The 12,439-nt window shown below is 46.1% G+C and overlaps 1 non-coding gene across 1 annotated transcript; it reads right to left on the bottom strand.

Annotated features, from left to right (window-relative positions):
- Window positions 1–9,044: 9,044 nt before the first annotated feature.
- On the bottom strand, window positions 9,045–9,116 carry trnak-uuu (transfer RNA lysine (anticodon UUU)). Its single transcript has one exon. It is a non-coding gene; the product is annotated as a tRNA-Lys (tRNA).
- Window positions 9,117–12,439: the final 3,323 nt, after the last annotated feature.

Below are 12,439 nucleotides of genomic sequence, written 5' to 3'. Positions count from 1 at the left end.
TTCAGAAGTGGCCTCACCAATTTGGGATAACTGGTCAACATGGATGAGTTGGACTGAAAGGTTTGTTTCCATGCGGTCAGGTTCTATGACTCTTTGGTAGGGATATAACCCATGTCTGCATTCCCTTCTCCATCGTGCCATTTGTGGTGTGGCTCAGACTCTGGGTACATCAGTGGGTCACACAGACCATGACAATTTCAAAAATACCTCCAAAAGCCACCAGGATTGTAAGGCATTATCAGAAACTCTCATTTTTCCAATTTGTTCAACCTTCAGTAATGGACAAGCATTCTCTGTTTCCCATGTTATCGTCCTGACAGCCTCCTGGGGAAGGGACAAACTGGAGCCAATCTTTCCATGGGATAGATTTCTTCACAGAATCAAACATGACAAGTGTACATCTCCCGATTCCACTGTATGCTCCAAAACAGTAAGTGTGTCTTAATAGGTGCTCAACTGACCAGTGAATGTAAGCACTCTTGAGTATTAATAGTCGAGAGTGCGTTGATGGAAAAGGACAGCAGGTCAGGCAGCATCCCAGGAGCAGGAGAATGGATGTTTTGGGCATATGCCCTTCATCAGGATCGATGTTCAGGCAGAAGCCCTTCATCAAAATCAGCTATTCCTCAGAACTGCCTATGGAACCATTTGATCTCACATGGACTCTGGACCACATTCAGCCCAACACAGTTTGAACCTGATCAGAATACCCCCTACAAATTCAAAACCTTCAGCAACAATTCTCTTTCCAGATCCTCTGCTCCATGCTATCAGCCATGCACCGCCACCTACTCTACCTGCAGTCAGTCCTGCTTCAGCAATACTCCCCTTCGTCTTGAATACGAATACAAATCACACCCACAAAGAATCCAAACGTGCTCTACTTGGTGTGACTGGATTGGTGTCTGAGCGGATGGGATGACTGACTAAATCCTTTCCGCGCACACAGCAGGTGAAAGGCTTTTTCCCAGTGTGAACCCGCTGGTGTCTCTGCAACTGGAATAATCTGTGAATCCCTTACCGTACACAGACCAGGAGAACGGTCTATCCTCAGTGTGGATGCGCCTGTGCGCCAGCAGGATGGATGAATGGCTATACCCTTTCCCACAGACGGAGCAGGTGAACAGCCTCTCCCTGGTGTGAATGTGCCGGTTTGTCTGCAGGTCAGAGGGGTTAGTGGATCCCTTCCCACACTCGGACCAAGTGAATGACTTCTCCCTGGTGTGAACCTGCTGGTGGTCACCAGGGTGAATAAATGAATGAACCCCTTCCTGCACATGGAGCAGGAGAACAGTCTCTCCCTGGTGTGAACCTGAAGGTGCAGAAGCAGGGCAGACAAATTAATGAATACCTTCATGCAGACAGAGCAGGAGGGTGGTCTCTTCCCTGGTATGGACCTATTGGTGGATCAGCAAGGCAGATGACTGTGTGAATCCGTTCACGCACTTAGAGCAGGCGAACGGCCTCTCTCCAGTGTGAGCTGACTGGTGGGTCACCAGGATGATAAATAAATGAACTCCTTCCCACACACGAAGCAGATTTAAGGTGTTTTCCTCGTGAAACTCTACCAGTGGATCACCAGGGTGGATAAATGAATGAAGCCCTTACTGCACATGGAGCAGGCGAAAGGCTGCTCCCCGGTGTGACCATGACAATGACGTTCAAGCAAATATGGAATTTTGAATTCCTTCCCACAGTCCTCACATTTCCATGGTTTCTCTATGATGTGGGAATCCATGTCTCTGTCCAGCTTGGACAACTGTTTGAAGGACCACTCACACATGGAACGTGTTAAATCTCTTGCCACTGCCATTCATCAGGCTTACTTTCCAATTAAGAAGATCATGCATGCCCTGCTGTAGTGTTAACTTCATTTGCTACCTGTACTCAATAACCTTTCATTCCCTGTCACTCAAAATTCAGTTCAATTTAGCCTTGAATACATTCAAAGAGCCTGTCTCTCCTCCTCTGTGTGGGAGCATTGCAATAAAGAAGAGAGAATAAATTCCTCATTCTGCCAGATATGGGAAAGTCCTTATTTATAATCTGTGTCATCGAGTTCTAGATTCTCTGACAAGGAAGCATTTTATTGGCATCTATCCTGACAAGCCTCCCCTCCTCAGAAAGTGCCGTACTCACATGTTGGACATGGAAGGAAGTTGCAGTCCAGAATGAAGCTCTATCTTCATTCAATTTCAGAGTAAAACTCCCTCCTCTAGACAACACCGAGAAGCAAAGCAATGTCTCCCCTTTTCCATTCTTCATCTTGGGAGGGAGAGATGGGGGGAAACTATTCACTGATTGCAACTGCAGTGAATCCAGGTAGGGACAAGACTCTGCAAAGGTGCTCAGATGCTCTCTGTCCCTCTTAAATGTATTTTCACTTTTTTCCTTAATTTGACACATTCATTTGAATACAATTTGCACCCTAGAAATGGATAGCTTCTTTCCTCACGTACACAAATAAAGGGGTAGTTTCTCATGGAACTGAGCAGCATTTAAGGGATTAGCACATTGTTATAAACAGTACATATGTGTTGCTTCACTTTGAGTATATCTATTATTATTCACTGTTGTAAAAGTTTAATGGCTAATATGTTTCACCTTCTAATAACATTCTATATTTCTTGTCATCTTTTTCATTTAATAGAATAGAAGGAAGTCATTCAGCAACTTAAATGGCTTTCTTTTCTCAAGCGGCTTTGATGTTTCATTTTCATGTCCTTGATTCAGCTCCATTTGCAGCATCTTTGACAGCATCTTGTTCTAGGTCATTGTGTATGGAGGAAAGCTTCACTTAGGTGCTTCTTAAGGCTGGCTGACTGGCTGCATGACAGTTTTCAGTTTTGGTGTCCTGGATAACGTGTGATCAGAAGGCATCTGGCAGTTTACAGGAATTTGGTGGCTATGCTATGTTCATTTAACAGTACACTCACTTTGTTAATTTTTCTGAAGGATATCAAGTGGAAGACCAGGGTTGTCTCTACTACCCTTCTTGAACAAGGGAACCACATTTACTATCCTCCAGTCTTCTGGCACTATTCCTGTAGACAACGAGGACATAAAAATCAAGGCCAATGGCTCTGCAATCTCACTTGCTTCCCAGAGAATCCTAGGATAAATGCCATCAGGCCCAGGAGACTTATCTATTTTCACCCTTTCCAGAATTTCCAATACCTCTTCCCTACATACTTCAAAGCCGTCCATTCTAATTAATTGTGACTCAATATTCACATTGGCAACAATGTCCTGTTCCTGAGTGAATACTGACTAAAAGTATTCATTCAGTGTCTCCCCAATCTCTTCAGCCTCCAAGCGCAACTTCCCACTACTATCCTTGACTGGACCTATTCCTACCCTAGTCATTCTTTTATTCCTGACATACCTATAGAAAGCCTTTGGGTTTTCCCTAATCCTACCAACCAAGGACTTTTCATGTTCCCTCCTTGCTGCTCTTAGCTCTCTCTTAAGCTCCTTCCTGGCTACCTTATAACCTTCAATGACCCCATTTGAACCTTCACGCCTCATCTTTACATCGGCCGCCCTCGTCGCTTTAACAAGCGATTCCAATTCATTATAAAACCACGGCTCCCTCACACGACCCTTTCCTCCCTGTCTGACAGGTACATACTTATCAAGGACACTCAATAGTCCCTCCTTGAACAAGCTCCACATATCGATTGTGCCCTTCCCTTGAAGCCTACGTTTCCAAGCCATGCATCCTAAGTCATGCCTCACCGCATCATAATTCCCCTGTCCCCAGCTATAACTCTTGCCCTGCAGTGCACACTTATCCCTCTTCATCACCAGAGTAGAAGTCACCGAATTGTGGTCACTGTTCCTAAAGTGCTCACCTACCTCCAATTCTAACACCTGGCCTGATTCGTTACCCAGAAACAAATCCAGTATGACCTCACCTCTTGTTGGCCTGTCAACATATTGTGTCAGGAAACCCTCCTGCACACATTGGACAAACACCGACCCATCTAATGTACTCAAGCTATAGCTTTCCCAGTCAATATCTGGAAAGTTAAAGACCCCCAAAACAACCACCCTATTACTTTCCTCTTCTCCTGAATCATTTCGCAATCCTTTCTTCTATGTCTCTTGGACTATTAGGAGGCCTGTAGAAAACTCCTAACAGGGTGACCTCACCTTTCCTATTTCTAACCTCAGCCCAAACTACCTCAGATAGCGAGTCTTCATCCATCGTCCTTTCACCGCTGTAATACTATCCTTGACAAACAATGCCACACCTCCTCCTCTTTTACCCCCACCTCTGACCCTACTAAAGCATTTAAACACTGGAATCTGCAACAGCCAATTCTGTCCCATGTCTCCATCATAGCCACAACATCGAATTCCCAGGTACCAACCCACTCTGCAAGTTCACCTACTTTATTTCGTATACTTCTTGCATTAAGTATACACACTTCAAGTCACCTTCCTGTTTACAGGCACCCTCCTTCGAGATTGATGCCATGTTCCTAACCTCCCTACACTCAAGGTCCTACACCTTAAAGCGACCGTCTAGGTTCACATGCCCCTGCAGAGTTAGTTTAAACCTCACCAGACAGCACTAGCAAACCTCCCCGCAAGGATACTGGTGCCCCTCAGGTTAAGGTGTAGACCATCCTGTTTATAGAGGTCCCACCAGTCAACAATCCACAAGCCAGGGACACAGCCAGACAGAACGGACTCAGGATGATCAGGTAATGATTACAGACGCTCACAACAGACTTCAAAAATACATACAAGAAATTCCGTGCAAAAATCGTTAATTTCAAAATCCACCAATCAGGAATGAACCCGGACCATAGAACAGGCCGTCACCATAGGACAGAACAGGACCAAACACCGCAAAAAAGGCACTAAAAGAAAAAATGGCCAAACTAACACACAACGAAGAGGACATCACAACACACACCTGGGTTAAAAACCTCTCCCACAGACAGCTCACAGACACGGAATGAATAATACTGGCCAAGGGACTTAACTACAACCACAGGGACGCCAAGACAGCAGACTTCCTAGCAGCACTAGAATGCACACTCAGGAACAATGGACTGACAAAAGAGACACAACAAACAGTGAGACAAAATATCGCACCTCTGATAACAAGGAAAAGACAAACACATAACCTCAACACCAAGGAGGGAGAAGCACTAAAATCACTAAGAAACGATAAGAACATAATCATACGACCAACAGACAAAGGCAGAATGACGGTCATCCTGGACAAAGCAGAGTACATCCAAAAAGCGCAACATCTACTTGCAGATACCAACACCTACCAAACTGGCTGAAGAGCTACAGCAGAAACTGAAACACCTGATCAGCGGATCCAGACACTCTATACAATCAATCCAGGAATTCTTGGACATCATCAGAAATATTCACATAGACAAAGAAGATACCATGGTCTCATTCGATGTAACAGCACTGTTCACCTCTATTGACAAAACTCTAGCCAGAGAAACAATAGCCAACCTGCTGGACATACAGAACAGACAACAGGACGTTGAACCTATCAACAAAGACGGCATACTTAAACTACTGGACCTGTGCCTCACAACACACTTCACATTCAACAACCAGATATATGAACAAATCAACGGAACACCCATGGGCCCACCGATCTCTGGACTCATAGCAGAAGCAGTAATGCAAAGGTTAGAACAAACAGTCTTACCACAAATTCAACCCAAACTCTGGGTCAGATATGTGGATGACACCTTTGTAATCATTAAGAACATAGAAATAGAGAACACACACCGGATCATCAACGCCACACTCACAGGAATCCGATTTACGAGAGAGGAAGAAAAGGATAACCAACTCCCATTCCTAGACGTGATGGTACAGAGAACACCGAACGGAGAATTCACCACAAAGGTATACAGGAAAGCCACACACACAGACCAAGTCCTGAACTACGAAAGCAACCACCTCAACACACACAAACGAAGTTGCATCAAGACACTAATCAAAAGGGCCACAACACACTGCAGCACACCAGAACTGCAAAAAGAGCAAGAAGAACACCTATACAATGTATTCGCCAAAAACGGATACCCACGCAATTTCATCAACAGATGCCTAAGAGAAAGAAAACGGAACGAGGACATGCCGCAACCCGAAGGACTAGCCATACTACCATACATAAGGAGCATTTCAGAACTGACAGCCAGACTACTGCGACCACTAGGACTCATAACAGCACACAAACCAACAGTCACTGTCAGACAAAAACTCATCAGAAGGAAGGACCCGATACTCAGCATGAGCAAAACCAATGTAGTTTACAAAATCCCATGCAAGGACTGCACAAAACACTACATAGGACAAGCAGGAAGACAGCTAACGATCTGCATCCATGAACACCAACTAGACATGAAACGACACGACCAGCTATCCTTAGTAGCCACACACGCCGATGACAAGCAACATGAATTCGACTGGGACAACACTACTATTATAGGGCAAGCCAAACAGAGAACAGCCAGGGAATTCCTAGAGGCATGGCTCTCATCCACAGATTCTATCAACAAACACATGGAGCTGGGCCCAATATACTGGCCACTGCAGCGGACAGCTGGAACTGACAACCGGAAGTGGCAGAGAAAAGCCATTATAAATGCTGGAGGAAACATCACAGAAGCGCTTCACAGGAGGCTCCCAAGCACTGAGGATGTCACCTAGACAGGGGACGATACGTTTGCAACACAAATTTCCAGCTTGGCGAACAGAACCACAACACAGGTCCCACCTTCCCCAGAAAGAACCCCAGTTATCCAGATACCGGAATCCCTCCCTCCTGCACCATCCCTGTAGCCACGCATTTAATTGTTCTCTCTGACTATTCCTCGACTCGCTATCACGTGGCACGGGTAACAAACCAGAGACAACAACTCTGTTTGTTCTAACTCTGAGCTTCCAACCTCGCTCCCTGAAAGCCTGCCTGACATCCTCATCCTTTTTCCTACCTATGTCGTTGATGCCAATGTGGACCACAACTTCGGTCTGCTCCCTCTCCCCCTTCAGAACCCGGAAAACACGATTAGAGACGTCACTTACCCTTGCACCTGGGAGGCAACATACCAATCGTGAGTCTCTCTCGCCCCCACAAAAACGCCTATCGGTGCCCCATAACTATTGCTCTGCTCTTTTCCAACCTTCACTTCTGAGCAACAGGAGCAGGCTCCGTGCCATAGGCCTGAAACCCATTGCTTACCTCTGCTAAGTCGTCTTCCCCACAAGTATCCAAAATTGACTTCAAACAGCCTGACGTGATTTGAACACACGACCTTCTGACCTGGAGTCAGGCGCGCAACCGTTGCGCCACAAGCTCACGGGGAGATTGGGATCGCTATTCATGCTTAAGGGAAGTGATCGCACTACAATGATTTTACGTCTGCGGAACAACTGAGATCAACAGTTCATGTCTGTTCTGTCTCTCCCCCTCTCCTTCTGTTTCTCGAAACAATTTCCAACCCTACCTCAATAAAAAGCTGAAAGAACTGTGGACGCTGTATATCAGAAACAAAACACAAACAGTAGTTGCTGGTGACCCTTCCATAGAACTGATGGTGATTGGGAAAACGTTGGTTTATATGCAGGAGATATTGTGGGAGGAAGGCGGATGCAGTAAATGATAGATCAGGACAGAGCCCAAAGCGAGGGAAGAACTGTTGGACAGGAAAGGGAGTTGATAACGTTCTGTGTGGGAGGGTGAATGGAGACGGGCAGGACATAGATGTTCTGTGCAGCAGTCACCCAGTTAATGCCTCGGTTTCCCCAATGTAAATGAGCCCATATTGTGAGCAGCAAATGCAGTAGACTGGGTTGTGGGAAGTGCGCCTATATTGGGGAAAAAAAACTACCCAGGTAAGTTTGCGCTACACCAGTTTCCGGGTCCGCTCCGCGCTTTTTTCGAAAAAGATATTTAAATTTAAACCGTGAAACAAACGTAACCGCGTCTACAAACAGACACCGCCAAACAGCCCTTACCTGCTCCGCCGGTAGTATGAGGATTGTTCACTCGTTTGTGGGTGTTGGGATGATTGCTTCTGCGGTTAAGTATTTGGTTTGCGTGTGTTGTTTTTCTGTCGACGCTAGTTTGAAGTTCCCCATTGACTGTTCGCTCTACTGTGACATCTGGGAATGGCACTTTGTTGCTGTTCTCCTCCTCTTCAAACCAGGAGTCCCCCTCAAACCACAGTCTCACCACTTGGAACACCAGTATACAGACTAGTCAAAAACCTCCACTGAAGACTAAAACACCAAGTCGAAGACTCACGCCACTCCAGTTACTCCATCCAAGAATTCTTGAACACCAAAGACAACAAGATAGAAGAGGATGGAATAATACTGTCCTTTGGCATACAGCCCTGTTCACATCCATTAACATCAACGTGACCAAAGAAAACTGAAGACACTACTTGAAGAACCAAAGACACAAACACCAAACCGCACCAACTTCATCAGCAAAGATAACACTGTCAAGTTCGTGGAGCTGTGCCTTACCTCCCACTTCCTATTCAGTAACAAGAGTAACAAACAAATCAACAGAGCACCCATGAAACCACCAATATCAGGATTCCTAACAGAAGCAATAATGCAGAGTTTCGAACAAACAGCCCTTCCAAAGATCCAACCCAAACTTTGGGTCGGCTACAGTGATGACACTTTTGTCACCACAACGTGAAACAACTTAGAGGAAACCGACAACACCATCAACAATCTCCTTACTGGCAGAAAATTCACAAAAGAGGAGAACAACAAAAAGTGTTGTTGTTCTAGATGTCACAGTAGAGCGAACAGTCAATGGTAAATTCAAAACAGCGTCTACAGGAAACAACACACGCGAACCAAGTACTTAAGCTGCAGACGCAATCATCCCAACACGTACAAACAAATCTGCATCAGGATGCTATTTCAACGAGCTACTTCACATTGCAGCACGCAGGAATGACGAAGATCAAGAAACAACGATACAGCGCATTTAAGAAGAATGGATAGCCTGCAGACCCGGGGAAAATTGCTTCCCTGACCGGGAATCGAACCCGGGCCGCGGTGGTAAATGCGCCGAATCCTAACCACTAGACCACCAGGGAGACATAGACCTGTTTTGTAGCTCTGCTAAAAATTGCCTCGCTGCCTTGGAATCGAACCCGGGCTGCGAGGAGTAAGAAGACTTTCACCGGTACATCCATCAATGTAATTTTTTTGTAACCATTGCTCCCGATGCGATCTCTATAACATTGGGGAGATTGGAGAGTCAAGTCACTTCTCCGGGACACCCGCACCAATCAACCCCATCGCCCTGTGGCCTAACATTTCAATCCACCCTCCCACGCTGCCAAGGACATGCAGGTCCTGGGCCTCATTCACCGCCGCTCCCTCCCCATCCGAGGCCTGGAAGAAGAACACCTCATCTTCCGCCTCAGAACACTTCCACCCCAGGGCATCAATGTAGATTTCACCAGTTTCCTCCTTTCCCCTCCCCCCACCTTACCTCAGTTCCAACCTTCCTGCTCAGCACTGACCTCATGACCTGTCCTCCTTGCCAATCTCCCTTCCCAACTATCCGCTAAACCCTCCTCTCTGACCTGTCTCCTCTATCCCCACCACCATTCACCTATTTTACTCTTTGCTACCTTCGCCCCAGCACACCCCCCCACCCAAATTTATCTCTCCACCCTGGAGACGTCCTGCGTCTATTCCTGATAAAGAGCTTTTGCCCGAAACTTCGATGTTCCTGCTCCTCGGGTGCTGCTTGACCCGTTGTGCTTTTCCAGCACCATTCTGATCTAAACTCTGGCTTCCAGCATCTCCAGTCCTCACCTTTGCCGACCCAATAAACCCAGTGTGCCGATTTCTCATCAACACATTGACACAAGCAGACACAACTTGTGCAGAAAACCTAGCCACATTACCTTACATTAAATACATCTGTTAAATGGTGTCCAGACAACTCAAACCTCTCAGCATCATGGTAGCCCACAAACCTACCAACACACTTGAACAGCGGCTAATGAACCTGAAATACCCAATACAAACAACTAGCAAACGAATGTTAGTTACAAAATACCATTCAAGGAAATATACACATGAACTCTGCCGCACAGTTATCTGTGGCAAGAAATGCTGGAATGAGATAAGGAAGATATTTTCAGCCAAAAAGAATCGACACTGAATGGTCAACCATTTACAATCACCCTTTGTTAGCCCAGGATGGAGGATCCGAAGGGATGAACAGTTTTCTTATTTTCGGAAGATTCACAAATATGAGACTGGGTTTTGGTGTTTGTTCCCTTTCCATTCCCAGGATCAGTGGGTTGGGGCGGTGAGTTGAAGAAAGTGAAATGTGCCCGTGAGCAGCGTGTGGGGCTATTTCAGCTTCCCCTCCTCTGACAGCGCTGTGACGTGACTCTGATGTTCTCAGGGACACTGACTGACGTGAGACAGTGAAAAGTGTCTCGTTCCTGCAGATCGGGAATTCAAACCGTTTGCCGGCTTCAGGACAATGAGAAAGATTAATTGGGGTGTGTGAAGAAGCTGTGAGCTGCATTTCAAACAGGTAGGTGGAGTCAGATGCGTCATCCATTGCGCCCTGGCCCTGTGTGTATCTAACGCCACCATGCTACAGAGTTCTGACGTTAACACGGACATGCGCAGCAATGGGAACAGTCACAACCAAAGATAATCAGCGTCACTGCTTCCCTTCCACAGTCCCAACTTTGTGAAGCAGTATCTTTCACTGGCAAAGGAAACACCCTTGTCCTCAGGTGTTGCTTCATTTCGATCACGATTTCCAGCCCCACTGTTCTAGTCTCATTTCCAAACACTTGGCTCATCGCCTCAAAATAAGCTCTGCGGGTATCTGCTTGTTCCACCCGAACAGGCAGTGGGTTGCAGATTCCCACCAGTCCCAATGTGAGTGAAATATCTTTCGCCCTCCACTGATTTGAATCTTAAAGAAAAAACCGGGGAACAGTCTCCCTTTCATTTTGACGACATTTCCAATTTTGTAGTCGGCAGGGGTCACACCTGCCTGGGGAAACCGCAATAGATTTCACGTCCGTCGCATTCACCACTCTGCCCACGAATAAAGACCCACACTGACAGCTTCATTTCCCAGGTCTCTCTGCCTGTGGAGCTGAGAAAGAGTGAATTATTGCTGGGTTTGTTTGAATCCAATCACTTCACAGGTTACGAAAGGGTTAAATATCGGCAAATGGAGAGTCTGGTTGTTTCACACCGAAAGATGAAATGAACTTTCAGTTAAAAGCAAAAACAGAAATTGCAGGAGCAATCAGCAGATCAGGCAACATCGGTGGAAAGAGAATCAGAGACAATATTTCAGAACTCTGTTTTCTCCCACAGGTACTGCCAAACCTGCTGAGTTTCTCCAGCAGTTCATCTTTCTGTCTCGGATTCTCAGCATCCGCAGTCCTTTACGTTAGAAATTAAATCATTTCAGCCTCATGTGCAGGAATGAGAATCATTTCAATTTCCCAAAAAATCGGCAGAGATTTCAAGGCATTTGGGAAAAAAGTAAAAGTGACATTAGGAAGAACATTTTGGCACAAGGAGGGGTTCGGATACGTAAATCTCTGTCTGACTGTGACAAAGAGGCAGATTCACGTACACAAAAGGGAATTCTGTGGTCATGTTCAAAGTAACAATGTGGAGACTTACAGGGAGAAGGTAAGAGAAAGATACGAATAGAGACTCTTATTTACTTGCTGTGTAGAACCAGCAGAGCTAAGGTGGGCCTCCAAATGCGCTGTGACACGTGTTGTGATTCAGAGTGAACTCACAGTTCGACCAACGGAAGGTGGGAATTTAGAAAAGTTTATATTTACACAGTCTCCTCACATCAACACAACAGCAAAATGGTTTAATAATCCGCCAGCGCAGAGAACCCGGTTCCTGGAGATGGGACAAACTGCTGACTCAGGGCTATCAGTCCACATTGCTCTCTTTGCCACCAGTTCAGAGGGAGAACATTGGATGGCCAAAGGAGTGAATGACGATCTGTGTCAGAGGGTGACTAACTGTTAATGGAGACTGTTGCTGGCTAACGATAAGTCACGTGTAACAGCAGAAGATGTAAAAATGAGGCCTCGTGTGGGTGTGGTCGGGGTCAAGGGCATGGGGGAGTTCGGGTCCGAACAATATTGAACTCGATGTTGAAGACTTGATGGCTACAGGATCTCCAAGTGGAAAATGAGGCGTTGGTCTTCAATCAGGGGCTGAACTTTGCTGGAATACTGCTGCATGCCTGAGACAGAGAAGTAGGCCAGGTAACAGGGTGGAGTGTTAAAGTGACAGGCAACCAGTAGCTCAGGGCCTTTTTTCGGCAGAACGGAGATATTCTGCGAAGCAGTCACCCAGTTTATGCTTCATGCTACTTTGGGGAAACCACACTGTG

This window comes from Hemiscyllium ocellatum (assembly GCF_020745735.1).
Source record: "Hemiscyllium ocellatum isolate sHemOce1 chromosome 27 unlocalized genomic scaffold, sHemOce1.pat.X.cur. SUPER_27_unloc_5, whole genome shotgun sequence".
Taxonomy (NCBI): Eukaryota; Metazoa; Chordata; class Chondrichthyes; order Orectolobiformes; family Hemiscylliidae; genus Hemiscyllium; species Hemiscyllium ocellatum.
This window is presented reverse-complemented; position numbering and strand designations above follow the sequence as displayed.